Genomic DNA, 5,527 nt, shown 5'->3' with positions numbered 1-5,527 from the left:
CGTCACCGCCCGCTGCACTCCCCCACCGCCCGCTGCACTCCCCCACCGCCCGCTGCACTCCGTCACCGCCTGCTGCACTCCCCCACCGCCTGCTGCACTCCCCCACCGCCCGCTGCACTCCCCCACCGCCTGCTGCACTCCCCCACCGCCTGCTGCACTCCCCCACCGCCCGCTGCACTCCCCCACCGCCCGCTGCACTCCCCCATCGCCCGCTGCACTCCCCCATCGCCCGCTGCACTCCGTCACTGCCCGCTGCACTCCCCCATCGCCCGCTGCACTCCGTCACCGCCCGCTGCACTCCGTCACCGCCCGCTGCACTCCCTCACTGCCCGCTGCACTCCCCCATCGCCCGCTGCAGTCCCCCATCGCCCGCTGCACTCCCCCATCGCCCGCTGCACTCCGTCACCGCCCGCTGCACTCCCCCACCGCCCGCTGCACTCCCCCATCGCCCGCTGCACTCCGTCACTGCCCGCTGCACTCCCCCATCGCCCGCTGCACTCCGTCACTGCCCGCTGCACTCCCCCATCGCCCGCTGCACTCTGTCACCGCCCGCTGCACTCCCTCATCGCCCGCTGCACTCCGTCACCGCCCGCTGCACTCCCTCAACGCCCGCTGCACTCCGTCACTGCCCGCTGCACTCCGTCACCGCCCGCTGCACTCCGTCACTGCCCGCTGCACTCCGTCACTGCTCGCTGCACTCCCCCACCGCCCGCTGCACTCCGTCACCGCCCGCTGCACTCCCCCATCGCCTGCTGCACTCCGTCACCGCCCGCTGCACTCCCCCATCGCCCGCTGCACTCCCCCACCGCCCGCTGTACTCCCCCATCGCCCGCTTCACTCCCCCATCGCCCGCTGCACTCCCCCACCGCCCGCTGCACTCCATCACCGCCTGCTGCACTCCCCCACCACCCGCTGCACTCCCCCACCGCCCGCTGCACTCCATCACCGCCCGCTGCACTCCCCCATCGCCTGCTGCACTCCGTCACCGCCTGCTGCACTCCCCCACCACCCGCTGCACTCTCCCACCGCCCGCTGCACTCCGTCACCGCCCGCTGCACTCCCCCACCACCCGCTGCACTCCCCCACCGCCCGCTGCACTCCGTCACTGCCCGCTGCACTCCCCCATCGCCCGCTGCACTCCGTCACCGCCCGCTGCACTCCCCCATCGCCCGCTGCACTCCCTCAACGCCCGCTGCACTCCGTCACCGCCCGCTGCACTCCCCCATCGCCCGCTGCACTCCCTCAACGCCCGCTGCACTCCGTCACCGCCCGCTGCACTCCGTCACTGCCCGCTGCACTCCCCCATCGCCCGCTGCACTCCCTCAACGCCCGCTGCACTCCGTCACCGCCCGCTGCACTCCCCCATCGCCCGCTGCACTCCGTCACTGCCCGCTGCACTCCCCCATCGCCCGCTGCACTCTGTCACCGCCCGCTGCACTCCGTCACCGCCCGCTGCACTCCCCCATCGCCCGCTGCACTCCGTCACCGCCCGCTGCACTCCCCCACCGCCCGCTGCACTCCCCCACCGCCCGCTGCACTCCCCCACCGCCCGCTGCACTCCCCCATCATCCGCTGCACTCCGTCACTGCCCGCTGCACTCCCCCACCGCCCGCTGCACTCCCCCACCGCCCGCTGCACTCCCCCACCGCCCGCTGCACTCCGTCACTGCCCGCTGCACTCCCCCACCGCCCGCTGCACTCCCTCATCGCCCGCTGCACTCCCCCACCGCCCGCTGCACTCCGTCACCGCCCTCTGCACTCCCTCATCGCCCGCTGCACTCCGTCACCGCCCGCTGCACTCCCTCAACGCCCGCTGCACTCCGTCACTGCCCGCTGCACTCCCTCATCGCCCGCTGCACTCCGTCACCGCCCGCTGCACTCCCCCATCGCCCGCTGCACTCCGTCACCGCCCGCTGCACTCCGTCACCGCCCGCTGCACTCCGTCACCGCCCGCTGCACTCCCTCATCGCCCGCTGCACTCCGTCACAGCCCGCTGCACTCCGTCACCGCCCGCTGCACTCCATTCCCGGTCCGCTGCACTCCCCCACCGCCCGCTGCACTCCCTCATCGCCCGCTGCACTCCGTCACCGCCCGCTGCACTCCGTCACTGCCCGCTGCACTCCCCCACCGCCCGCTGCACTCCGTCACTGCCCGCTGCACTCCCCCATCGCCCGCTGCACTCCGTCACCGCCCGCTGCACTCCCCCATCGCCCGCTGCACTCCCCCACCGCCCGCTGCACTCTGTCACCGCCTGCTGCACTCCCCCACTGCCCGCTGCACTCTCCCACCGCCTGCTGCACTCCCCCACTGCCCGCTGCACTCCCCCATCACCCGCTGCACTCCCCCACCGCCCGCTGCACTCCGTCACTGCCCGCTGCACTCCCCCATCGCCCGCTGCACTCCGTCACCGCCCGCTGCACTCCCTCATCGCCCGCTGCACTCCGTCACCGCCCGCTGCACTCCCTCAACGCCCGCTGCACTCCGTCACAGCCCGCTGCACTCCGTCACCACCCGCTGCACTCCATTCCCTTCGCTGCACTCACCCATCGCCCGCTGCACTCCGTCACAGCCCGCTGCACTCTGTCACTGCCCGCTGCACTCCCCCATCGCCCGCTGCACTCCGTCACCGCCCGCTGCACTCCCCCATCGCCCGCTGCACTCCGTCACCGCCCGCTGCACTCCGTCCCCGCCCGCTGCACTCCGTCACAGCCCGCTGCACTCCGTCACCACCCGCTGCACTCCATTCCCTTCGCTGCACTCACCCATCGCCCGCTGCACTCCGTCAATAGTGCTACTACTAAGCCAAAGCTGACACTAATAAACTCTGTCTGATGATTCTCCAACCAAGCCCAGTCTCCAAGTATATTTATTTGCACTGATACAAAGACATTGTGTTGTTGAGAGAGATGAAGAGCTATACTCATCCTTGCTGCTCTTGTGAGATCAGTGAACCTCTTCCTACACTGAATATTAGTCCTTGGGGACACGCTGCTGGCACTGACCCTCTCAATCACCTCTATCCAGGCCTGATGAATTGTACACCTTCGTATGCTCCTGTATGAGCTGGGGAAAAAGTATCTCTCTCCTTTTCCTGACCTCTTCCACCAGGACCTCCAGGGAGGTATCTGAAAACCTTGGAGTAACCCTGCGACTCATCACTCTGACAAGAATTCTGTTCTAGCAAACTATCAAAACAGGGAATGTAGCCTCACTTTAAGAGGTACATTCCTACTTTAAATCGTCATCATCATCATCATAGGCAGTCCCTCGAAATCGAGGAAAACGTGCTCCCATTCTAAAAGTGAGTTCTCAGGTGACTGTACAGTCCAATATGGGAATTACAGTCTCTGACACAGATGGGACAGACAGTGGTTCAAGGAAAGGGTGGGTGGAAAGGGGAGTCTGGTTTGCCGCATGCTCCTTCCGCTATCTGCGTTTGGTTTCTGCATGCTCTCGGCGACGAGACTCGAGGTGCTCAGCACCCTCCCGGATGCTCTTCCTCCACTTAGGACGGTCTTGGGCCAGGGATTCCCAGGTGCCGGTGGGGATGTTGCACTTTATCAAGGAGGCTTTGAGGATGTCCTTGAAACGTTTCCTCTGACCACCTGGGGCTCGCTTGCCGTGTAGGACTTCCGAGTAGACCACTTTAAATAGCCCTCAGCCGGCCCACTGAAAGAAAATACAGAGAAAAAGGACAGGTTGCGCATTTCCCGATCAATCATATTAAAATGAGGCTCGGGAGTAAAATTGCCCCAGGCTTCATGCTGGCAACATCATGGGAACTTGCCCCGCCCTCGACTTGCCTGTTCTCCACCCTGTTTTAAAATCGGGGCTTACATGATCCACAACAATGCAGGCCAATGACTTTGATGAAGCTGCTTCTGTACCTCGCTATCTTCTACAACATTTGAGAGATGCAGCTGGACTGTTGACCTTCTACAAAATTATGACCACATGCGTTGTTGGGGCTTACAGTTGTTACAGCTGTGTTAGGTCACAGATCAGTGGCATAGCTTTCACACCACTTCCACTTGTGAAGCTTCCTCTAGTGTTGTTCCATGTGACATTGTCACTTATATAAAGTTCAAATGCAGAATTAGCCATCACTTGCTGAATCAGATTTATTGTTGCATGCTTTAGGCAATTGTAATTTGTAGTTTGCCGTCTGGAAACCACCAGGATCATAACTGTGTGCCAACTGTCTTTGTTACCGTGACATCCTTTGTTGTGCTCACCTAACTGGGACAGTATATGAAAAAGAATTAGCCCAGCGTGTTACTAGTTTGTATTCCTTTGCTAATTTCTTCTTAATTTCCCCTCCATCTTTAAGATATAAAAAATATGCGTTCTTAACTGTTCAGATACCATTTAAAATAGTCAGCGTGCAAAAGGCTGTTCAATTCACCCACACGAACAGCAGCACTGAAGACTTTTTTTAGATTATTTAGTTTCTTATTGCAATTAGTGCTAAAGATCATACACATTTGTGTGGAATATATAGCTGCTTGGTGTTGAATGTCCCTGCTCATAGATCCCAGATGCAGGCTTGGCATTGTCCTCTGGAGTTTTTAGCCTTTCAGTCTTTTGTTTGCTCAGATGGTGGTTTCTCAAGCAAGTCAGGCTGTACTGTATTCTTATGGAGCTGGGCCGATTGCATTAAAAAGATTCAAACCTAAGGGGGTAATAAATTTGCATAATGTCCTGACAGAACATGACGGATTGCTTTTGTATGGTAGGCGTAACCTTGCAGAGCTGGAATTTTGACATAGTGACTTACTTCTCAATCAAGGATAAGCATCTTGTTGACAGTGATAATCCTGTTTGTACTGTTTATAGTCGCAAACAGGAGTTGAATTAATTAATAGTTCATGTGTCATTTGTCACTATAAAGACTCTTTTGCATGAAATATTGGTTGTGGTTTGCTCTCCCATTATATTGCACTTTGCTGCTGCTATCTTGTTAGACCCGTTGGAGACCAATTCAGAAAGCAGAAATCTGGGGGCTAGTTTTCATTGCCTCTGCCAGGTAGCTGAAATTACTGCCCCATTCCCACTCCCGATCCACCTGCTGCCAGTTCCAACCAGTCCTTGAAATGGGTGGCCAGGTCCTTTGCCTGTTTCAGGGGATGCCTCATTAAAGCACGCAAGTCAAGGTCCTTTTAACCATATGGGACCCCAGTGCAAATTTCAGGGTTAATCGGCAGAGCCTACGCCATATATGTACTGCTCATTGATGCTAATTATAGAATGGCCTAACTGGCAGTCCTTACAGAGACTTCTGCAGGACACTCCGTAAACCGCACAGGTAGGCTTTCAGAATGATTTCTGTTGGGCCAGAAAGAACTTCTATGGTCGTCTCTGAATATGTAACTGATAGGAGAGTGGGAGCAAATGACAATATAGAATCTGAAAGAAATTGGCCCGAGGCATAGGTGCAGAGCCAGCTCAGTGCATCATGCATGCACATGCCAATGTTATGTGACTGGCCAAACATGATCAATGCATTTTGCAAAACAACCAGAGGATCA

This window comes from Pristiophorus japonicus, chromosome 6 (genome assembly GCF_044704955.1).
Source record: "Pristiophorus japonicus isolate sPriJap1 chromosome 6, sPriJap1.hap1, whole genome shotgun sequence".
NCBI lineage: Eukaryota > Metazoa > Chordata > Chondrichthyes > Pristiophoridae > Pristiophorus > Pristiophorus japonicus.
The sequence above is the reverse complement of the archived record's forward strand: the minus strand, read 5'-3'. Positions refer to the sequence as shown.